This window comes from Alligator mississippiensis, chromosome 2 (assembly GCF_030867095.1).
Source record: "Alligator mississippiensis isolate rAllMis1 chromosome 2, rAllMis1, whole genome shotgun sequence".
NCBI lineage: Eukaryota > Metazoa > Chordata > Crocodylia > Alligatoridae > Alligator > Alligator mississippiensis.
Genome location: NC_081825.1, coordinates 301,411,367 through 301,436,606, shown reverse-complemented (window position 1 = coordinate 301,436,606; position 25,240 = coordinate 301,411,367). Strand labels below are relative to the sequence as shown.

Here is a 25,240-nt window from a genome sequence, read left to right as displayed (position 1 = left end):
CTCAGCTCTGCCGCAGACTGCTGCCCAGGCCCCTCGGTGATACTGCCGCTCCAAAATACATTAGCAGATGTGCTCATGAATTATGAATGAGAGGGCATAAGAGAGGTCAAACTAAAAGCTCTTTGGCATTCAGCCCAGTATCGTTCTGCAGTATTTGCCCAACTCCAACTTCCTTTGCGACCGACCAAGATCGCTGACCGGAGTCACAGGTGTAGCTCAAGAGGTGAGCCGTTCAGCCTGCACCTTCCAGGAACTCCAGGAGGAGGGAGAATTCAAGTCCTGCACATTTCCTAACTGTACAGTCCAGGTGCTTAAACATCACCGCTCCACAGGGCGCGTCTACATGAGACGTTTACTACCTAATTAGCTCCGCAGTAAAACGTCACCGTCTACATGTGCAGAAACTAATCAAGCCTGCCATAGGTTAGTACTTGTAAACACAAGATCCACCCTGTGGTGGCATTATTTAGTACGCCACAATGCACATGTAGACACTGGCAGGGCTGGCTGGGGCACAAGGGCACTTCAGTGCAGGGGCTGCCTGCTGGCTAGATGCCCCACTGCAGGACCCTTGTGCCCCAGCCAGCCCCTCTGCAGCACACTGGGACGGACTGGAGCAGCCCCAGGCTGGCAGGCTGAGCCCCTCCCAGGCCCCTTGCCAGCAGGGACTTCCAACCTGGCTCAACATGCTGCAGTCCCAGGCACACGTGCAAACAGTGTGCTTGGGAGCAATGAACTCCAGCGCAAATTGCACCGGAGTTTATTCATGCACATTAATCAATCCACAAACTGCAAGCAAAGAGGGCCAAATAAGGTGCACTTATGGCTTCTGGAAACCTGCTCCCATTAGTTTAAAAACCAGGATCCATTTGAGATTAACTGTCGCTAGTTTACTCCATTTGCTAAAAAAACCCCAGAAAGACGCACTAAATTCACTCCCAGCTGTATAATCTCCATTTGATTTTGGAGAAATGGCTTTTTAGAATTAAGGAAAACCATTCAAGGCAGCTGCATCGGGCTAACGGGGAGCATTGATTACCTTAAGGGGAATCCGCAGTTTTCTGGCATTTGATAAAACCTTTCTGATCTAGTAAATGATCTGTCATAATAACCGTGCTTAAAACAACCCCTTTGAAGCCTTCACTGTGATGTTACAATCAATAAAGGGTAACGCTGCTTGGGGCCGGATTCAGAGCTCTATTTTCTTTTTCTTTTTCATCTGGATGTGCTTTCCAGGCAGAGACTGTACCCAATATAGGAGAGGAAGCAGCTTCACCAAGCCCCATCTTCCATTACAGGATCAGAGGAAAGCAGGGCTGGAAGGGACCCTATAAGGTCATCTAGTCCAGCCTGTTGCCTAATAATTTGGGGTTATTTCTCAATATATTTCCCTTTCTAATGTACCACTAAAAACACCTTAAACCTCTCCAGATTCATTTGTTTTTTCCATAGGGTCTCCTGATGACTTCAGCAACAAAGGGTACAAGACACCCCAGTATACCATCCACCCCGAGGTCAGGACAGAGGTATTTGAGCATGGGTGGGCAATACTGAGCAGCTTGTACTGCAGTGTCCCTTGCTGTGCCTTTCCTCTGGACAGAGGACTTCAGGCACCAAGCCTTTCAAATCGGGCACCTTCCAAGTTCATTACATTCACTTAAAACCCCACCTAGCTAGGGGTCCATGTACGATGCTCATTATCACTGTCTTGCAATCAGCTTTAGCTTTGCAGCACCCCTACAGAGGGGAATAGCACAATCAGATGGGGAAATGATGCACAGCAGTGATACAGGGTCACAAAGATGCAAGTGAAACACAGCTCTCCCCCAGCCGAGCGACTGAAGGCATCTACCTTTCTCCCAGTTACCCCATCAGAAATAGCACAGGTCCAGCAATGCTTATAACAAGGAAACTGCACATATTTGCAGTATCTGCTAAAGCGCAGAGCTCCAGCTAAAGTATTTGAGCTGCAGAAAAGTCCCAGGCCAACCATGCCTCATCCACCACTGCTGGTAACAGAAAAACTAGGGTTCGTGGACCTTACAGAAGGGGGAAGGGGGGAATGAGTCCTAATATACACTTGTGAAGTGCAATATTTAGGAGGCACTGATATCTAATATTAAATTGTATTATATAGCTGTCTTCAGTAGGCTTGATAATTCAGTTTCTCCATGACATACATTCTTTATTTCAATGTTGATTTAATGCTCTACAAAAAACAAAAACACACAGACTCCTAAGGAAAAACATTTTGCATTTGAAAAATAAAACTTTCACCCCAAGAAATCCTTGCCTCTCTGAAGGACCATCACAGTTACACCATCCCTCTTACACTACCATAGAAGACCCCGTTAATTTTACCGCAGGAAGAAGGATTTCCTCCAACGGTGATACAGTCTAGGTGTAATTGTGGGTGTTCAGGATTAACCAATGATGATATGTTTGAACTTGCTGGGTTCAATCCCACTTCTCTGCACAGAACAAACGCACGCAGTCTTCTCTCCCAATCAGGAGCTTTTCTTGGCATAGCACCAGTGACAGGACTATGCAAAGTGTTGCCTGGGTGAAATGAGATAAGCGAGATGCGTCTCGAAAATTTCCCTGATTTTGCAAAAGGTCAAGTAATTCTGTTTTTAATCAAAGCAGTTAACTTCCTGGCGGTTCCCCTGTGAGCGCAGCAATATGAGCAAGATTCAAAGTTTCCGAGTCACTCCTGCGCCACCGAATTTCAGGTCGCTGGCTGCAAATCTGATCAGTATGATCAACGCCACCTCTGTCATAGCAGGGAGACTTTAGAAAGGGAGCTGTGCGAGAGGGGGAAATTAAACTGTCATTAAAGTAGGTGGAAATAATTTGTCCTTTTCCAACCATCAGCATCTCCCAGAGATACTACCAAGGGACCGCACTTCTGCTTCATCCCGGTATAAAACAGGGCACAGAAGGTATAGCACAGCCATTTTCCTCCACCCCTAGGCTCTTCTCTTGCCGGGGGACATGCTACTGGTGCTTGGTGTATCTGGGGGGTTTTGCTGGTGCATGAAGTCTGTGCATCTTCCCTCTTGTCTCCTCTGCAAGACCTGAACTCTATAGCACTGCAGGGATTGCCAGATGGGTTCAAAACCCAAATCTCAGCATCCCACCTCTGACCCCCAGCTGTACCCAGTGATCCCCACAGCGCAAAAGCTGGGGTGCTCTCTGGCCTCCAGGGAGGTCTAGGAGAAAGCAGCTGAAGTCCTGAAGCATGATGCTTTCCAGTTACTTATACTGTTCAGTTGTGGGCCAAATCTTGGTTCCCCAAAAGGGAAAACTTTCTTTCAAGCCTGCTTTTTATAAGGGGAATGGGCTTATCGTTTTCCCCTGCCTGCCCTCCAATATCAACGGGAGACAGAGTCACTTTTCTTCCTCGCTAATTATCTCTGACATGCACTTGGCAGCCTTATCCACAAGGATCTGTTGGAGGTGTCCGGAGGTGCGACGTAGAGAGAGGAGCAGTCGCAGCAGGTTCGAATCAAGGATCTATGAACATCGTTAAGATTCTCGGGCTAAAAGGAAACACAACTTTGCTGGGAGCAATTTCAAGCCGAGACGATGCTGCCATTTACAACGATGGTTTTGACGTTTTTTTGTTTAACGGAAAAAGCGCAGTGAAATCATTGCGACCGTTCCAGCGCCTGCCCAGATCCCGTCCACCAGGACATTGGAGACGATCGTCTGAACGAGTCAACCCTACCTGGTGTTGGGATTTATACTATTGCCATTGCTGTCTGCAGGGGGGGGACACAACCCTATCCCCCAGCAGCCTGTGCAATCAAATCTCAGGGCCAAGACAAGACTATTCCTTGTCATTGTAGGCTCCCAATCTCTTCCTTAGATGAGCAGCATGATTACCAGAAAAGGGCCTCCATGCTGGGCAATGGGCAGTGCACCAGGAGTGTTCAATGTCAGAGCAGGTCTTGGGACCTGAGAACATGCTGCAACCATCTGTACCGCTCATCTGAATCTACGGAAGGGTATTGAATATGCCAAATCCTCCTATGCCTCAGCCAAGAACGGGAGGAATAAACTGATGCACAAAGTGTTCAGCACAAAGTGCCACTTCCAGCCTTTTTCCCGGTGCCTTGCAGCAATTCCACCAACTTTGGTCCCCGACTACGTTACCCACCTAAGCAGCCTTGAAGCAGTCACGCCTTTGCATGTATACTGATCCAGGAGAGATCCCAGCACATACCGCACTCCAGGTGGTACAAATTCACCCATCCTGCTTGAGCTGGAGAGGACTGGGAGTGGGGTCGGTATGACAGCTTTTAACCCAGTCACACGGCAAGTCTGAAACATGCACCTTATTTTAGAGAACGGTAAAAAGCGCTTCGCAACTCATTGCTATTTAATATTGCTACTTTGTGGCTCATGCCATTACTTACTTTTATTATCCTGTATGTTGTCAGAGAGATGGCAGATACGGTGGATAGATGGATGCGAGAGGACAATGAAAGATCGGTGCGTAAGATCTGGAGAATACATAGAAAAGGCAATTTCTGTGTCTAGGAAGAAGCAGCAAAGCTTTTCTGGAGGGTGAACTAGCTGCAGTTAACAAGCGTTTTTTCCTTTCCAAGAACAGCTGTGAATGACGGGGCTATTACTCCTAGCTCAGCAGTTGCTAGCCTGGCTGCTTCTCCACAATAGGCCTTGCTACTATCAAGGCACTGGAAGTAGGAAGAGCGTCTCTCCTCCCTCTTACAGATCTCTGTACTCTGGAAAAAAATAAGTCTCGCTCCTGGCTTTTTGAAGAAAAGGCCCCTATTTCCTTAGGTCCATTGCAAGCATATTCTGGGGGTCACGATTTAAAAGAGCACTTCCTTTAAGTCACTATGTCAAAAAGTGTAGAGAGAGTCGCATGCTGATGTGTCTAGAAATACAAGTATGGTAAAAAGAGCCTTGGTGATTTAGGCACAGAAAACCCCATGTCTTTCAGTGACATTTCTGCTTCTAAGTCACGTCCCGCTCAGCGTTTGACACCAGTCATTGAACGGTCCGACTGCGGGAACCACGTACTTAATTGCAAACAAAGGACTGTCTCCCAATGACATGGGCTTAAAATTTGGAGAGTCTCCAAAAAAATCACTAACCATTCTCCCCTCAGCCTCCCAGAACAAGTTCCCACTGCCCACAGTTTCCTCCATATCCCCTCCATAATTGTCTGCTAGTAAAAAGGTCATTATCCCAGGGCCAGTTCAATGAGCATCCAGATCCAGCAAGTGCCAAAAGCTTTGAGGATTTACACAGACTTGCTCTTAAATCCCTACACAGATCCTTTGGATGTCCACAAGTCCAGAAGCTGGCAAGGTCCATAATACAAGGACCTGGGCAGATCCTCTGGACACCACAACAGCCATATTAAAAGCTCAAGCTATAGGTAGGTATGGAAGAGGTGGGAAGAGAGAATGGATCCCCAGAGCATAAAAAGGAAATCACAGGGGACAGACACCCCGATTCAGGACAGCTTGTGATCCGTCAGCTTGCCAGATGTTGTAGATTTGAACCACAACAGCTGTCCCAATCCCTGTGTGTAAGCAAGCCAGCATTTCACCTCTTTTCCCCACAACAGGCTTCACCAAGGGCACCCTAAAAGAATAGGAACCGCCACTCTGCACAAGCAACCATCACGGAGTTTGAATCCAGATGTTGGCACTGCATTTTACTTTAGTCCTATTCTCCCTTAACGAACGCGTGGTTGAAAGATGAAGAACGTGGACTCTTTTGGTCTTTCAGACACTTGATTTTGTTCCCCACCTACAAGGTTCCTAATTGAGAGACGTTTGCAGGTCTGCTCCGTGAGCCCCTCCAGCAGCTGACCTGGATCAGGCTCGAGTCTGTTACTGCCTTGGTGCAAACAGAGATGAGCCTTTTAACTCTGGCCTCTCTTGCATTGAGATCCAGAAGTCCCAGTTTAGTCCCTGATGCTGCCAGTCCTCGGAGACACATCTGAAGGTCAAAAGGAGCTTCTTGAGCAAACAGGGCTTCTTAACCCCTCCTTATTCTTAGACACTGTTCACAGTCCATTCCCAAATTATGACACAAAAGATGACATGCTTTGGGAAAACAGGCCCACTAACAGGGTGTGCTGTATCCCTGCTTTTTGATCTCATTGCATGGCTTTTAGCCAGCACCTTGCCCTAGCATAGAGGTGATGACAAAAGCCAGTGAAGGCTGGCTTGAATCCACAGGAACTGAAATCCTGGGCTGAAGCCAACTCAACTGCTCACTTCTACCATATATTCGAGAACCCCCCTTCTCCAGATGGCACCAAGCAGAGGAGTTTCTTCCCAAACCCCAGCCATTCACCCTTTCAAGTTCAAGATCTTAGAGCTCCTCCCCTGTTATCATCCAACCAGCGCATATATTTTAGCTCGTGTCATCAAACTGCAATTCCTATTTTACTATGCAAATGCTAATGATGAATGCTAGGCACCGGTACTCCCCTTCTAACCTTTTGTTAATTTATGGCTATTTCAAAGACCAGGATGCAACAGGAAAGCATGTGTCATGGATTTCTTTTAAGGATGAGATCAAAATGCTGAAATCCTTGGGTGTTAAAAACACTGTGCAAGACAGGCAGACTGCTCAGTGAGAAAGCCCATCATCCTTTTCCATAACTAAAATAGCAGCAGCAATAAATGACTGACAGCAAACTATAGCGAGAGGAAAAAAGTCACCGTACATTATGATTCAGTTTTTCCTTTGTTGACTGCAGTTCACTGTCAATCATTTTTAGATTTTCCTTAAATCAGGTAGGGGAAGGGAATGCTTTCTCTCCTTCTCCCCAAGTAAACTCCCTGTCTTCTGGTATGCAAGGTTTTTTAAATGTTCACTTCTCGTACTTAACAGAAATATATAATAAGCCTCCCAATTACATTCTAGCTGTCTAAATGTCAAACCAATCAAAAGGTTGAAAGGGGAAAATTAAAGCCTATTTTCAGAAAAGCACATTTATTAAGGTATCACTGACCTTCAACAGTAGCATGAAATACTGTGATTATTTCCCCCCCTCCCATACGCGTTGTGGTCCCCATCATTTCACTTCCAAACTTATGGGACCGATTCAGAAATATGTGGCCTGCTGCAGAAATGACTCTAATAAGACATAGCAAGATTTAATCTAGATATCTACCTCGAAACCTGGTATCTGATGGTTTCTGGCTTCAATATTTTCTGCGTGACTGATTAGCTGCAAGATAACGGACGGGAGCACTGAGGAAGGAAACCAAAATGGTGATTAGAAGCGCTGCACTAAATACGTAAAACAACTCAAAGTGCAACAGGGCAGTGGTTTTTTAATGGAACCGGGCCCAAAGCCTGTGTCTTTTTCTTATGTTACAATAGTACCGTCTGACCTTGCCCTGCAGCTAAATTAAACTTTTAGCCCATCATCATCATCCACTGGAATAAGGCAAGTAGGAATTGATCCTCAGGGGCCAAAACACAAGACATGATCCTTGAAGCTGATGAAGGCTCATGAGCCATTTGAGACAAGAATCCCACATGCAGTAAACACGGGGGCTAAGTACAGACAGTCAAAAAGCACGAGGCTAAATTAATTCTGTCATTGCAGGTTAGTCTAAGATGCATAGATTGAACCAATAAGCAAATGAACAGACATCCACTTTTGATTCAGGAAATGCATTCACATGCCTGCAGTGGCCCAGGCCAGAAGTTGGGGGGGTGCTAGAGCATGCCTCTCTCCTCCAATGTAGCAGACAGCTTGGGCCAAGGCTACCCTGCCCACCCTGCGAGGGGAGGTGCAAAGTACCCTGGGATGCTGAGGGATTATGAGTTAACTTGAAGCTGGAGGGGGATCTGGGATGGAAGTTCAATAAACAGATTTAACCTAAATCAGTTAAGTCTGATTTAGCGCTCAGCATGAGAGCCAAGTCCTGTCCCCTCTCTGCCCAATTCGCAGTAAGCACAGGACCCCGGTGCCCTGTCCTCCAGTAAGTACTTGAATCACTGGGTTAGAGAGTTGGTCCCTTCAAGGCCTAGTGAATGCTTCACAGAATCATGGAGAAGTCAGGCTGGAAGGGACCTCCATCGGTCATCTAGTCCAACCCCCTGCTCGAGACAGGGTCATCCCTACTTAAGTATTCATACAAACAGGAACAGCTTCAGCAAGAAAGGTCCAGCCACAAACATAATCCAGTGCAATGGCGAAGCACTCTTTTCTGCCCGTGGCAGGGGGTCGGAATTGATGATCTGCTCAGATCCCTTCTGACCCGACCAACTATGAAACACTCTGACAGGTAAGAAAGACGGGTTCAAGACCTTACAGTCAATCAAGCAGATGAGGACTGGAAGCCACGTCTCCCATAGGAGTGCCCTAGCCAGCAAGCTATGGCGTCATCGCTGTCCTCTTGGTTCTGTGAGCAGTGCCCAAGTCCTTTTGGGAATCTAGCCTGGAAAAAAAAAACTCAAAATGCCTTGAAAATGCTAAGATCAACAGCTTTAATCACAGCTTTTTGCAACATTCACCCCAAATTTGCAGATGTCATTGGTGGGCTTGGAGCTTCACATTCCCATGTATAAGTAACTTGCTAAAAAGCTTCACCCGGCTCTACCTCTGAGAACAATGCTCACACGCACACATTAAGCCAAACGTTTCCAATATGCACACCTCCTTAGCAGCTGGTTTCAGTACCATCGGCTGTCCCAAGTTCTCTTCCAGAAATTAAACTGAGACTCTCTCGCAGCACAATACCAGAACAGGGTAACGAATGATCATGATCAAGAAGAGCACCAAGGGAAGGTCAGGCCATGTGCACCTCTGCCATCTACAATGTTCACTTCCATTGAACATCCCAGTGACACTTCTTAAATTACCAAAAGCCTTGAGATGCCCATGATGAGAAGGGGAGAAACATGCCTTAGAAAAATGCAGTCCAAGGTCTAGTCTGCTTCATTTGGAAGTCAGCGATCCCTCAGTACTGTACAAAGCTTCTCCAGCTAACCCACCACATATGATTGCAGACTGAGCAGTGAATCCCTGCTCCCACTCTCGTGAAGTCAGCAAGCCCACAGAACCAGATCCTGCAAGATGTCAAACATGAGTGGTCCTCCTTCACAAAGTCCATCCATTGAACTTCCCAAGTGGGCAAAGGCCTGCAGGGCCAGGGCCATGATGTGCGAAGTGCAGAGTACCTTTTGGACCCAGGGGTCCAAAGAGTGGTCCAAACTTCACAAGAAAGTTTTGTTCAGCCGGGCCCTGGGAAGGGGTTCTCCTTCACTTCCAGAAAGGAAGGGCACTCAGCAAACCAAGCCTACAACTGTAGCCCACCAGACTGGGACTTGGGAAATTCAGGTTTTATCTGCAACCAGCTCTAACACTATGTGACTTTTGCAAGTCGCTCCCCTGCTCCATGCCTCAGTTTCCCTTCTCATCCTTTCCCTGGTCTACGTCATCTGTATGCTCATCAGGTCAGGGACTGCCTCATACTGTGCTAAGTACTGTACAAATGCACAGTGGGATTCTGGTCTCCGCCAAGGTCTCTGCAACACCAGAATTGTAACTCCTTTGCATGTTTTACTCCCCAGAGCATGCTTGTTTAAGCTTGCAACAAATTCCAATTTACACCTGGGTAAGGCACGCTAGAGGATCAACTCGATCTCATTGATGGCTTTTAAGTTCTCCTCTCACTTAACCACAAAAGTATTTGTGTCTACTGCTACAGGTATATCATAAAATTAAAAGGTCACCAGGTCTAGCAAATTAATACAGACAGTTGCCAAACACAAAAATATAATTAGAAGCAAAAACCCCAAAGTGCTTAAATCAAGATAACCTTCAAATGCAAATGTATGAAACTTAAATTAAAAAAAAGGATCTCAAACATCTCATGTATATAAGAAACTCCGATTAGCTACCTGTGTGCACCGCTGTTCCATAGGGACCAGATTTTCAAGCACACAGCACCCCCAACTGGAATAGCATTTCGAAGAGTGCATGCAACTAGATTTTCCCCCGTTATGTTCAGCTTTTAGGGGGGAATCCAATCCTAGTGAAGGATGATGAACACTCCTGAAATCTAAGCCCTCAATACAATGATCATATGCCTCCTATGTAATAGTGTAGTGTAACCGTGCCTTGGAGTACCACATCTCAGTACAAGAGAAGATGCATTAGAAGTGCTGCAGTATAAACGATCAATCAATTAACCAGCTGATACTTCAGCAACGTGCTCTCTGTGCTTTCCCAAAATAGCTGCTGAATTAGTATTTTACTCTTTCTTAATTATACACACCCAAGCCACATGTGCTGCTTTTAACAAATTCTCCCAGCGCAGTAAGTCTGGATGCCCGTCACCTTCGGTTACCAATAATCCTGGTATTATGGCAATGGGGGAAGCTGGAAAAAATGTATCAGTTTTGCTGTCATTTCAACATATAACCCCCATGGATCCTGTGATAGCCAAGTGGTATCACGGGGATAGTGATTACATGCATTTCAGGATACATTTCCCTAGCTTTGTGAGCAGCACTGTACCTAGACTCCTGGCGGCCCCGGGTGAACTTTTAGCATCGGGCCCCCCTTCACCAGAGATAATGATAAGAATAATCAGACAATGGTGGAAAAAAATGCCATTTTTAGGCCCTCTTTCTATCCGGGCCCCGAGCGGCCGCCCAGTTCACCCTTGCCTGTGTCCGGGTCTGTTTGTGATGTTATTCGATACAGGATGTTAACAGCTAAAATGCCAGGAGATTTACTCCAAGGTTCGGCAACAGCTACAGCTCCCAACCCTCTGGCCTTTGGTCATGAATCACTGCTAACTACGCCTGCGGTAGGCTGTTGAGTGAAAAGGTTTGCATCCCAAACACTGCTCTGCAATGCTGGTGTTTGCTCAGAGGCAAAATTCCCCTTGTTCCTGGTTGCCAGCCTCAGAGGCTCCTTGCCACCTTCTCCTCTCAAAGAACACTGCCGCTACATTGCGCTGCCACCCCCTCATCCTCACCAACAAAACTCCTGCCACGATCGGGAGGCTCACGCCGACTCTAAGAGGCAGAGTCCATAGCCTTGAGGGTGATCATTTGACTTCTAACATTTCTATGGGACTAAGCAGCAGCTGTGGGGCCCAATTTCCAAGAAAGCCCAGCATCCAGCTTGGTAACCTCTCCTGAAAATTTGGTCCTGATGAGATTAAGCCTTGAATTCAAACTTTCAAAACAACCCAAACACATGCAAAGACTGAGCCCAGATATAGAAAGCTTAACTCTCAGAGGGAAAAAAAAAAATCTCTCTGATTACTTTAAACAGATGAAAGTTAGGGAGAGGACAAGGCAGTACAGAAAGCTCCACTGACCCAAGTCTGATAGCCAACAGGAGAAGCTATTACAGCATCAGCTACCTGTTTCCACCAGATAAGAGCTTTCCTTCCCTTCGCCAGGCCCTAAGAGATGACAGGTCCAGATCGTGCAGTCACAGTTCGACGTTTGACACTTGGAGAGCACCCAAAGAGTCCTGGCCCATCGGGCTGCAGGAAGGACACAGAATCACTCAGGAAATGTTACAGACTTTGCAGAGCCCGAGTGGAAACCATGGAGTTCAGCATCAAAAATGCCCTAAGCACTAGGCTTGTGCAAAGCAGCTAGCATTCGCTTTCGATCTCGCCGATTTGGGGGACACTGATTCGATTCGGTGATTCAAATCACTGTCCCGATTTGATTCGGCAGAATCTGATTCGGAGATTCTATCGCCCAGGCCAGGCCCATCTCCCTCCCGCTCTCCCAGCCCGGCAATGGCTGCCCCGCCTGCCCCAGCTCCAGGCCCTTGTTAACAAAAAGCCCTGGCTCACCGGGTGCTGCTGGGAGGGAGGGTGATCCTGCACAAGCCCCCCGACCTCCCCTGCTCCCCCAGCCGAGCCCACGGGTGTCCTGCCTGGACCAGCTCCAGCCCTTTAAAAAGAAAAAAAACAAACAAAAAAAACCCCCGCACTCACTGTTCCTGCTGGTGGGGGGCGATCCCCTCTGCCCCACACCATGTGGGGGGCTCTGCACGAGCCCCCCAAAACCCCAAGGCCGCACCAGGAGCAGTAAGTCCCAGGGCTTTTCTTGGTTTCTTTTTTTCTTAAAGGGCCAGAGCTGGCCCGGGGAAGAGCACCCATGGGGGGGCTCATGGCAGAGCCCCCCCATGCAGCATGGGGCAGTGGGGGGCAGCAGGGATCACCCCCCACCCAGCAGCACTCCGTGAGTAGGGGCTTTTTTTTTTTAAGTACCGAGCTAGGGTGGGGGGCAGCCACAGGGGGGCTGGAGGAGGCTGGCAGGGGTCCCCCCATGGTCTCCTCCCCCCCGCCCCCACCCCTAGTACTTACCAGCTTGGAGTCAGCTGCAGCTCCCTGCTGCAGCCACTGGGGACTGCCCGAATCACCGAAGCTCTGCGAATCTTTTCTGAAGATTCGGAGAGCTATGAATCTATTCGGACCTTTAAATTGGTCCCCGATTCTATTTGGATTTGGAGATTCGGCCACCGAATCAGGCTGAAGCTTCGCACAGCCCTACTAAGCAGGTGTCCGAGCCACAAACAGCCATGTGTCTGGCTCCTCTCACACCACAGTCCTGCTTTGGCCAATTCCACCAGACTGAGCACGGGACAGCTTAGAGCAAAGCATCTCGTCTGCTCATCCTGGAAGCATCCTCGTTCTTTATGGTGCCCTACAGCTAAGTAGAGGCAGGTGTACCAGGCTCCACCTGCCTTGTCTCACTTTGGTTTGGTTCACATCAGGAAAAGGCAGAGGCCGTCCTTACTAGGGGGAAAGAGATCCTTGCAAAGATCTGGTGAGCTCAATCTGGGGTAGACACCAATGAGCCACTAGAGAAGCCCAACAGCAACTGGAGAGTTGCACCAGTCCCCTGCTCTGAGTCAGGTGTAGGTAGGGTGGGTGCAGGGGGGAAACCATGCCCTTGACCCCCCTCACTTCCCAGGCCCAGAGAGGGGTATCAGGCAGCAAGCCCCATGTCCCACCCTCCCATGTTGGAAGTGCAATTGGAGCCCCCCTGCTTGCTATCATGGGCACTACCGAGCACACCAGGGCCCTGAGGCTGTCGTGTCTGCACCCAACTCATGCTCATTTTAGGCCTGGAGACTCTCCAGTCAGAGGTGCCTTTGGGGACTGGCTGAAAGTCTTCACTGCTGTGGCCCATGGGCAGGGCACAGCCATGCAGCCTTGCCCTGAGCAGCTTCTGCCATCCTTGACAGGCCATCGGGATGCTGTGGGGCAGGGCTCTCCGAATGAATCTCAGAGGAGCTTGAGGGAAGACTCCAGGAAATGAACTGTCATCATCATGGGCTGAAGTAACAGGCTCCTTGTTCCCTCCCCAGCCACTGGCACCTCCTCACTCCTGCCCCCTGAAGCACCACAAACAGGGGGCTAAAGCCATGGGGAGGTTGCACCTGGGCTTTGCCAGCACAGCACAGAGCCCCTGCCCCGTCAGGGCTGGACCAGCTGGTGAAGTGCTCCATGTGCTGCTCCTACCTCCTTTTACCATCCTCCCTGCAGCTGTGCCAGTGAACCATCCTCCAGAGCCTGTTCTCTGTCCTTTCCCCACCCTTCCAGTCCTCGTTCCTTCCCCATCTTCCCTTTACTCCCTCTCTCATGCACCCTCCTGCTTTCTAACTCAGCTGGTCTCAGGCAGTGCATCTACACATGCATTAATGCATTTTAGTTAAACACACATTAACTCTAGTACTTCCATTGTGAGGTACTAGGAAAGCGCTCATTAGCCTGTTTTAATGTGCATTAACTAAAGAGCATGGCTTTTTTAGTGGTGGTTTATTGCACATTAAAATAAGATAATGCTCATTAAAGTGCATGTGTAGATGCACCCAGGGTGATTTGGCCCTGGGAAGCTTCAGACTGCACCCTTATGCCCTCAGTCCTGGCTTGGCTGTATTGCTCACTAACCCAGAGGTAGCCAGCATGAGGCAAGGCCCGACTGAGACATAGCACTGAAGGTTTCACTTGGGGATAGCTAGTCCCAGCTAAAACCCCAGGACCTTCTCTCCCCTGGGGACTGACACTGATAAGGCTCCTACCAGCCCGCTAAGTACTTTACCCCTCTGTGAATTCCCTAGTTGATCCAGCCAGCTTGCTCGACATTGGTGGGCTGCAGCTTTTCTGCAACTCCTTTCTCCTCTCAACAGCCTATTTCTCCCTGCCAGCCCCTGCTCAGCTGTGTCTTTTTCTATTAAAAAAAAAAAGAGGGGCCCTTGCTACAGCTGGGATCTGAACTTCTGCACAAACTTCAGCTTTGCTAATCAAATTCAGGAAGTGGGGGACTGATTGCAGGCCCTCCAAATAGCAGGGCCTAGCTCCGTGACACCAGCAGGCTACGGTACGGACCCCCATATAGCTTTTATGGAGAGAAATATCCTCATCCCATGATGCTCAGATGGCTTTGGGGCCTCCACCTTGCGTAAGAATTGAGTGAAGCGTTGTGCAGGCCACGGATACTTTGGGAATGGCACCTGTAGATGAAGGCAGCTGGCTTGATACTCCCTTCTATGCATTTATGCAAGAGAGCAAGGAGAGCCTGATGTTACAACAGCTCTTTAACCATATCCCCACAAGGATCTTTGTTGTCTGCGGAGGAAAAAGCAGCGCACTGCAGCAGCCCAAAGGAAAACCAGATACACGTTGCATCAACTTTAAACTCACGCTGCCTGAGCATCACATTTCCTCCTCCCTCCTGAGGGATGTACAGGTGCAAGCAGCCACGGAGACCATCACACAGCCCCCTAAATTTCCACAAAGTTAAAGAGATTGTGTGTGCCTCCCAGCCCTGGATCCTGAAATTTATTAACACGGTACTAGATGTCCCCAAGAACGCTGCCTGCCAACCCTGTTCCCACTCTCTAAAACTGCATTATAAATCATACACCGAGAGAACACCCTGAATGCTAAGAGCCTGAGGTTATGGCGATGATAAGAGTTGCCAGGAAGAATAACCGATCCCCCTCCCACCCCCAGCAGAAGTGCTCAGACATGCTAGAGCCACTGTCCTGTTCAGACGCATCATTACTGTGCAAGACATAATGGAATATGTTTATAGGAGCAATCATCTCCTCAGCATTGGTTGTTAACACAATTAATGAATGGTTCATTGGTTTATAGCCCAAGGTGATACTGAGGCTTGTAACAAGGAAGGTTTAGTAAAAGATAATTTCTTCCTTCCAAAGCCTGATACAACTAAGATGAGGGATAAATGTAGATTAAGGAAATAATAGTTTAAGAGAAAATGAAGCTTTTCAGAGGGGATGAAAAATTATAAGAATAAAAGCCAAAAGCCAGTGCTGCTAGCCAGCCCCAAGCCTCCCTAGTTTGAGGCTTTTTGAAGGGTTATTAATTGGGATTATTAGTGTTTTGGTTCTTCCAGATGTGGTGCAATTGTTTAATTAATGCCCTTACATGGGCAGGGTTGGCAAGACCTATCCCTACAGGGCACAGGCCATTGGGATTGCACCCGTGCTAGTGGGGCTGAGTGCAATCCACAGCGGCTCTGCTCCGCGGCTGACGGAGGTGCCTCCTGTGGCACAAACCACCTCTTTTGCTATGGAGCAGGGGTGGCTACACAGTGAGTGGCCTCCTGGGGTGTCCATCATGGCCTTCCCATCCATCATGCACTATATTTGGGGGAAGCGTGCCACCCCAGCCTGCTCTTCGGAAGAGCTTCCTTATCCCCTCTGCTCACCAGGACATGGATGTAGTCGTTCTAAGCAGATTGCATAATCAGTACGAGGGGCCGCTGTACAAGGCAGCCAAGTGTGTCCATCTGAGACAACACAATCAGGATACTCTCCCGCTCCCACCTGGACAGCCTGCGTGTCCAGTGAGGGGGGATGACCCGAGCTGGGAAGAACTGCAAACAGCTGTACCCCCAGGCTAGAGATGGCTGATTTGCAATGATGGGGGAAATTAATTCTTATCCACACCATTACCCCTTGAGCAGGCAACCCCAAGGCCTTGGGAAAGGCCCACAGCCATTGTCAGAGGGAAATAGGAGCTACAGAGCCGGGGCAGGGTAGTTAGCTGGTCCAGGATGGACCCTGCTGCACACGGGTAGCTCTGGGAGCCCTGGCACCATCCAGCTGCCTCCACCACTGGTGCCCCAGGTCCGCAGCCATCTCCCCCTCTACCGGCTAGCTGAGACGGGCCAGGAGAGCCGCCACAAACTTGGGGTCAGCCAGTGCCTCGTGCACCATCTGCACGAGGCACTTGCTGACCAGCTGATCAGCTGACTGTGCCAGTCAGCTGATCCACCACATCGCATCCAGGGCCTTGCCCCCTTTATCAACTCCACTTCACAAGAGCGGGTCTCAGCTCCTGCCTGGCATGCCAGCCAAGAGGATGCTGCATCTTTCAGGATTGGGCCCTTTACATGCAAGCACCTCAGAGAGGAGCCCGGTGCACATGGCAGCAAACAGCCCCCAGCCCCAGTTCAGCAACGTCTGCACGTACCCGGGGTCCATCTCTTTCTCAGGGGTGGCCATAGCCTCAGCAGCACCCCTGTTTTGCTGCAGCCCGCAGGCCTGCCCCTCAGCAGAGCGCTGCCAGGGAAAACTCACTCTCATTTGGGGTTGCTGCCTCCTCCCAGGAGGAAGCGGAGGGATGAGTGGAGCAAGAGAGCAATGCCCTCAGAGACCCCAGGCCTCAAACAGGTCAAGGGGCAATGTAATGGTGAGGGGAGGAGGTGGAAATCCCAAGGCTTCTGGAGAGAGGAGCCTCTCTCGCAGGAGTAGAGAGCCTAAAAAGGGGAAGAGAGGACAGAGCACAGCAAAGAGCAGGCGGCACCAGCCAAGGGGATGAACAGCAGCAAGGACGATGAAGGGCTCCGTCCGCCCAGACTCCGGGGAACTCCGGCACTGGAGACTTCTGCAGCTGGGCGAACGCATGCAACAGAGACAGACTTGTCGTTTCAGGTTGGCTGGCCGTTTCTGTGGCAAGCCCATTTCCTCCCAAAGTGCACGCCAGTGCCCAGCACACCCCACAGAGCGGCACGATGCCCGACACCCCTCAGCCCTCACAGTGCTGCCACCCTGCAATGAAGCCTCCAGCGATCACGGCCAAATCGGGCACAAGGGGAACGCGTCTTCCAAAAAGCAAATGCGCACGCAGCTACAGGAGAGCAGGGAACTCTGGGTTTTCCTGCTGAAGACATTTCGACAAAGTCTGCACCAGAGAACAGGCTTTGGGAGGGCTCTTTCCACACGTACCCCCTTTCCCTACATAGAAAGCCACTTCTCCACCAGCTTGTGGCACCCTGCAAATGCCTGAATGGAGACAGGGGACTCTGGGGCTCAGTCGTGTGTGGACAAGTGGCTATTCATTGCCAAAAAAGACAAGAGTTGCAGGCAGGCATGGGGCACGCACACCTGTCTCCGGAGCTGAACCACGGGCAGACCCGTGGTTATCCAAATAGCAAGAGTGCCACCTGCAGCCCAGTAGCCAGCGTCTGCTTTGTCCGATTCCTCCCTGCACTAGAAGCAGCCCTGGCTCAGCTTGCAAAGCCAGGTATTTCCAGCTTTCAGCACCCAGAGCGGTCATCGTCCGGAAAGCCTGGACGTGCCGCATACTAAATTGCTACTGGACAGCTGGCCCCTGAATGCAGGTGCCTCCACTTCTGAAAACATCTGCTTCAGCAATTGCACAGACATCACCAAGTGGGGTCACCCTGTGGTCCCCTGAACCCAGTGCCCTTTCCAAATGGTACCCAGCAGATGCTTTAGAAGAGGGCTGTCCAAGGGCTGGGGCAGGAAGGGGACACCAGAGGACAGAGGGGGAGACCAGAGACCCCAGCTGCTGGTGCAGCCAGAGCAATGGTGGGGGAAGCCCCAAGGCCACAAATCGATTGATTTGGACAGCCCTGATTTAGAGGCCCAGGGGCAGTAGATAGGTATGGGGTAATGCCCCTAACTGTAATAGCTAGAGACTGGCTGAAGCCCTGAATCATGAGGTTTTATCATGAATGGCTGAAGCTCTGAATCACGAGGTTCTCTCTCCTGCCCCAGCGCTCCTCCTGTTAGCTTTGTTCTCATCCAGACCTCATTGAAGCAACCAGTTTTGGGTCCTAGCGGTGCACTGAATGCACTCCCGCTGGCATTTCTATTTTGTTAGGCACAGACGAAACCTCGCCCGTTCAATTGCCTGAGAACAGACAAGGGGCAGCAGGCAAGCCACGGGGTCCGAGCCCCTTCCACCTCTGGGAAAGGTCGAGATTGCAAGAACCCCTGTGCTTTTACTGTGCTAGGACCAGGACGAAGGGGTGTTGAAGACCCTTGCTCCTGGTTCGACCCATCTGAATGTGTCCCATCATTGCAGCACACTGCTCCCTTGCTCGGGGAGCTGGTAGCCTCTCATACCTGTGGGGTGGCCAGTCAATTGGCAGCGCCAGATTTCCATGGCCTTCCAGTGCTCCTTGGCAAAGCTGGGGGAAGGAGGGTCTGGATCTTGACAGATCACACCTCTCTCCCCAGGCATGGTAGCAGGCCCGCAGGCAGCCAGTTCCAGGTAACTGTTTGTCATCAGCAAGACCAGGTGTTTATAACCCCATCTACATGTCCCCCACAACACACCAGCATGGGAAGGCCAGGGAAATCCCAACTCAGCATCTTGAGTTCACTGGAGGAGAAAAGGAAGAGACTGGTTTAACCAAGGGTGAGGCGAACTGAAATGAGGAAGTCATGAAAATGCAAGCAGCGTTCTCGCCTTCTCTTCTGCTTCGGTTTCTCTACGCTGGAGTACTGCCCATGATGCCCGCCAGCCTGCTCCAACTAGCACACCCACCACACAGATCAGTGCCAAGAGCAGACACAAGTCTTCCCGTGGAAACAAGTAGCGGGGTCAACCATCTCTTCAAGGGCATTAGCTGAGCTAGGACATCACACATCCAGCCACAGCTGCAGACTGCTCCGGGCTGCGTGCACGTCCCCCCGTCCAGGATATCCCCTTTGTGTTCACCCCAACAGACAAGTCTCAGCTACTCCAGTCTCCTCCCTAGCCAGGAGCAGTCCCAGGGAGCCACCTCACAGGATGCATTCAGCACCAGGGAGATTCAGAGCTGGGACCTCGTCCTGCTCCAGGTGAACTCCAACCTCTCCGTCTCGCCCTCAGTCTGTTAGCCCCTAATGCAGCATTGCCTACAAGGAAGGAGCAGGGCATGCACTGCGCAAGGGGATGCACTTACAGGTGTCGTCTGTGCCCCTGCAGAGCTGCTGACAAGATATAACTGGCACCTGAAACAAGGAAGCAGGTAGGACAGGTCCAGGGGATGGGGGAAACGCATAAGAAACTGGTCCATGTAACTAGCTGGGACTGTAGTAGTTCCCACCTGCTTGGATTTCATTCTGCCCTTGAATCAATGCTGTGCCGAGTCTGCTCCTCATCACGCCTCCCCAGCTGCCTTCCAGTAACAGCCTGCTTTACCCACCCAGCAGGAGCTGCTGCCTCTCTCCCTGCCGAGACTAAATCCCCTCGCCTTGCGTTAGCTTCAGGAAATTGCCAGGCCTGACCTCTGCCATGCCTGGACAACAGGCTTCTCCCTCGTGTCCACATCCCCCAAGCTGAAGGCTGCAGGGCAGAATGCAGACAGTCTGCAACATGCAGCTGATTCTTCCCAGGAGATGATTGCACACACAGGCCGCTGCTGCTTTGACATCTGGGTACATTTTTCCCCAGTCTGCCTGATTTTCTACAGCTCTCCAGTGCAGGGAAGCTTTTCCATCACGCTCTCTACCTTGGCATACTGAATGTCTTGAGGAAATGGTCTTCAGAAATAACATCCCGGGAAGCCCCCTGGGAACACACCAGCCCAGAGACTATTTCATAGGTTGCATAGACATTAGGGCTGGAAGGGACCTCGTAAGATCATCGGGTCCAGCCCCCCGCCCAAGGGGTAGGGAGCCAGCTAGGGTCAAAGGGTCCTAGCAAAATAAGCATCCAAGTGTTTCTTAAAAATGTGCAGAGTAGGGGCTTACACCACCTCTGGGGTGGGAGTCTGTTCCAGGTCTTGGGGGCTCAGAGTAAAGAAGTTTTCTTTATGTCCAACCTAAAATGGTTTTGCAGGAGTTTGTGACCGTTGGACCTTGTCATCCCGTGGCGTGCCCTGGTGAACAGGTGTTCCTCCAGATCCTGATGCACACCCCTGATGTACTTACAGGCTGCCACCAGGTCCCCCCGGAGCCTGCGCTTTTCCAGGCTAAAATGTCTCATGGCTCTCAGCCTCTCATCATAAGGCCTATTTCTTTTGCCCTCTGATCGTGCACGTGGCTCACCTCTGGACTCTCTCAGGCTTCTCTACATCCTTTTTAAAATTGTGGAGCCCAGAATTGGATGCAGTACTCCAGCTGCAGCCTCGCCAAGGCTGAGTACAGTGGGAGGATGACATCCTGGGTCTTGCTCGAAATGCACCAGTAGATGCACGCCAGAGCTTTGTTCGCTTTGCCGGCTGTGGCATTGCATTGGTGGCTCACGTTCATCTTGTGGTCAGTCATGACCCCCAAGTCTCTTTCGGCAGTGGTGCTAGTGAGTGTAGCATCGCTGAGCCTATAAGCCTATCAAACAGCAAGAGAGACATGAGAAGGAAGTTTGGGGCTGCTGATTTAGAGAAGACTGCAGAGGCGGCCAAATGCAAGCATCCAGGGACTACGAAGAACAAGGTCACGGCATCCGTCGGCTCAAGCTGCTCCTGCAGTCTGCAATCATTTGAAACATACGGAGCAGTCCTCAAACCACAGAGGTTTTCATTTGCAGAGAAGCAAAGTCTCAGAAACCAGCCCAGACACACACGAAGTATCCTGATGGGTTCATTGCACAAGACCGAGGGGTGTAAGGTTCTGGCTTTGTGCACAACATCAGAGTTCGTGTTTAACAGCCAGCTGCAGGCCTGCCTGCTCAGGACAGCTTTCGACATGCTACCACAACCCTAGTTTGCACTTGTGTTCAGTCACCTACTAAAGAAAAAGCTAAGAGCAATAAACTAGCTCTCTGCTGGCTGGAGCCCAAGCTATGCGGTAGCATGCCACTCACCTGCCAGGAAACTAGACTCTCTGCAAGAGCCTGAATGTATATGCAACCCTTCTGCCAGGCACTGGCCGGCAGCACAAGGGCCGCGCTCAATTTTTGGGGTACTACATTTATTGACTTTGCCTCGAACCCCCACCCAGAAATCTGGGAACACTAAATTAATGACTAGGGTGCCCTGCTTGAACAAACCCCCCTCTCCTCACAACCAGTTTAACCAATGATTTAATACAGAAAACAGAAGATGCCATGTGACACACTACTAACTACACAACATAGTCTACAGGTAGCGCTGCGCCAGGGCAAATGGCTTAAGAGCGCGAGTCCTTCAGCGGTGCAAGGGGCCCCTCAGGCTAGGGACAGATGTTACACACAAACCGGTTTAAGTGATCAGAAACTAGTTTAAACCTGTAACAGAACAGAAGTTCAGTGCACATAAACCAGTTTCAAAATGGCTGAAACTGGTTTGAGATAAACCTGGTTGAACGTAGCATCAGACTTAACTGATTTGGCTCAAACCAGTTTATGCAATCTCTGTCCCAGACCCGTTCCTGGTTTAACTTAAACCAGAGTCCCCCAGCATCCCAGCATTCTCTCTGGGCTGGGCTCTCTCTTCCAGCCCAGCCAGGCTGGCTCTGCCCCTCTACTCCCCAACCCAGCAGGACATACAGGGGTAGGAGTCTGGCTTCCCACTGGCAGGGACCTGAGTCAGGTCTGCCAGGCAGAGGCAAAGGGGGCATGCAGGGGGATTATTCCCCCTCCACCCCCAAGGGACCACAGCAGGGTCTGCCTGCCCTGGCTGCCACCGCGCTTTCTGCTTGGGGCAAGCGGCGGAATAAGCCCCCTCTGCCAGACGTCGGAGGGAGGAGGAAATAACCCCTGTGCCCCCACTCAGCTGCTGCATATACAGTATAGCCTCATAAATCTGGATACCAAAAATCTAGTATTATCCAAAATCCAGCACCCCCCCCCCCGCCCCCACTGCTCCGGGACTGGCTGCTGCTCCCCCCCCTTTCGCCCCCCGCCCCGACACAGAGGGGGAAGATTGCACGCCGCCATTCTCCACCCCCCATCGCCACTCCACGTATGGCCACTGCTCCAGGACTGGCTGCCACTACCCACTCCCTCCCCACCCCCTCGCTCCGTGACCGGCCATCGCACCAGTTTCAAAAATCTGGCATTTTCAAATTTCTGGCAAGTGCTCGGTCCCAAGCATGCCAGATTTATGAGGTTATCCTGTATATAAATAAAACATGCTAGGTATTAACGTGAGCCTGCAGAATGGATTAGATAGACAGAATATACTGCATACATAGACATGTTAGGCTCTCTCTCCCCCCTGCCCTTCAGTTGTATTCTCCTGATCCTTTTTGTCTGTCTTCTCCATAAACTCCCCCACCCATTGCTCAGGTTGACAGAGCCCTGGAGGCCAGCCAAGGACCACCTCTATTCTAATGCCTTGAGTTGCTGAACAGTCTCTTTATAAATTCCTTCCTCTTGGCTCTGTTAGCATCACAGAGGGCAAATCGTCAAGGATGCACCTGTCCTATTCCACAGTGGAGTGCTTGCTGGTGATGAATGGTTTGCTTCTCTGCCGCTTAATAGCAAAACCTCTTTTGCAGGACCAGCTATCAGCAAGTTCAGGCTGTACAGAGCTGGGGACTGTGCCTGAATACTTCTGTGGCATGCTGTTATGAGCAAAAAATAGATCCCCTTAGCTCCAAGAACATGCCAGGGCAAGTGTGAAGCAAGCGGCTTCCCAAATGCACCCCACAGGGGGGGATTTTGAGAATACAAATAAATGTGCAATGAAAACCATAAGTCAGTATTGAGAGCACTCTAGATACATATTGGGATACTCGAGATACAAATAAGGATAGGTTGACTGATTTCACAGCTCTGTTTTTCCCAGATTTTGAAGGTGCCTGATCAGAAAGTAACATCAGCATTTGTAACACTGGAACAGCACACATTTTGCACTGAATAAGGGTCTAGTTTTATTGTGGTTGCATGAGGCGAAATCACTTCCCTCCTCCTTAGCAGACTGAACGAAAATAAATTAATACAAATAATAGTAAAAAATATTAGGTACTTCTAGAACAGAGGATCTCAGAGCAGTTGTCCAAGATTTAAACCGCATTGCACTCATCCTACACACGAGTAAACTCAAGCTCTGGAAGCCTAATGATTTCACCCAGGAAGACTTTGACAAAGCTAAGAGGAAGAACCAGAAGTCCTGGCCTTAATTCTAGATACCAGTGTCCTTACGGGTGAAACTCTAAGTCAGTAGTTCTCCCTGTTCAGACACAAGGCGCCCCAAGGCACACCTCAGAAAATGCCAGCTCTTTTCCCTCTTTTTAATTATGGAAAAACAGAGTAACTTCACTGTTGCAAGAATTCAGAGAGACCACAACAGGGCAGAGTGTTTTGAAAACTATGGATCCCTATTTGAAATCTCTGGGTTTATCTTGTGAATTATTTTTGCACGCCTCACAGTGCTCACATGCTGTGGCACCCTTGAAAGGCGCTCAGGGCACTCTAATTAGGAATCACTGCTCTGAGTACACTTGTAACACAACCCAGTGGTTATGGCCATGGGTTAACATCCGAAAAAAAAAGGGCCAGGTGGAAATATCTAGGGGTTAAAGACACCATCACTAGCCCCTGTCTGGCAATTGAGGGAAACTAAGTATTCCCTGCTCCCGGGCACCGAGGTTGGGTATAGAGTAAGGGAAACAAGAAAAGGGAAAATAGCACTGAGCTAGGAATCACAGCAGCCATAAATCAACATGTGTGTTGAGAAGTCAGACATCTATCCTCTCAGTATTTCTGTCAGTAATCCTTCACCTCTTTGCCCCGCCTGCCAACACGTGCTTCTAGTGAAGAAAACTCCCCTTGGGACATCACTTTCCAACTCCCAGTTTGCTGTCAGGAGTCACAAAGGCCAAGTTTGCTCAGACAGGTCCATCTCTGCCCCTAGGTAGAAGAAAAAGGGCCCCTCACTTAAGATTTGTTGCTTTTTTTTTCTTTTTTTTTTTACAAAAATCAGTAAGTCACCACTTCAGTTCCCCAAAAAGAACTAATACCATAAGCGCATTTCTCACCACATAAGCCACATTCCTTATGAAAAGGTAACACTCCAACTCCATGGTCTACCTCCCAGTGATCCAAAACTAAAGGCAAATGATAAAGACTTTTAGTTAGGTTACACGTAGCACTGGCAATGCATAGGGGGTGCAGGCAGGTGCACATGCACCTTCTGGGATTGGCGGTGCACCCCCTGACAGAAGCACCACTGACACTTGGGGGTGGTCACCACTCATCACATACACACACACACACACACACACACACACACACACACACACCCCCTCAGTGCCGACACTGCCGGCAGCGTCTGCAGGTGGTCGCTGACCGCCGGTCGGCATTCACCACCCTCCCCCCCGCCGCCGACTGCCGCGGCTGCCTGCAGGAGCTCCCCACTCTCTACCGCCAGCCTCTGGAGGCTTGCACCATTCATGACACGTAGTACAATTCTGCTGGCCTTTAATTCCCCACTAGCTATAACAAACCATTCCCTTACACCAGAAACATCAAAGCACTGTAACCAAACGAATCAAAATGTCCACATTGGGATATGGGCAGAGGGATATGGGGTACCCAACATGCTAACAAGGCTTGGCTCAATCTCTCTCTCTCCTAATTCACCAAGCGATGGCAGCAGACATCCCGTCCCTCCAGAATGCAGGGCTTGAGAAAAATTCTCATGACTTTTCAGCACAATATTTGTAGATAAAAAGTGCCCTCAAATTTTGTTCTATTCCAGTTTGAAGTTTCTTTCCAGCCCTGTCTGAGAGTGAATCCATTGCTGAAAGATACTTAAAAACTATGGACCAAAGATTAATGGTTTAATTCTCCTACTTTATTCTGCAAATACAGCTCTTTTACAAACCTACTGCCCTTTCCCGAAGGACACTCTTTTCACATACATTTTACACGATGGGTATGTAGCATATCAAAACTTCTTATAGCGCCTGAATTATTGAAAGACAACTGAAGACTTACAGCTCTTGAGAGTGCAGAAAAGGTAACATCTCAAACACTTTCTTCAGATGTCAAGCTAGAGAGCTCTTTAATGTCTCGGGATCTCTGAAGGAATGCCGGAAAATCAGCATATGTTACAC

The 25,240-nt window shown here is 49.8% G+C and overlaps 1 long non-coding RNA gene across 1 annotated transcript in view; it reads right to left on the bottom strand.

Annotated features, from left to right (window-relative positions):
* Positions 1 to 25,240, bottom strand: part of LOC109285280 (uncharacterized) — a 279,369-nt gene that overhangs the window by 109,621 nt on the left and 144,508 nt on the right. The window lies entirely within an intron of this gene.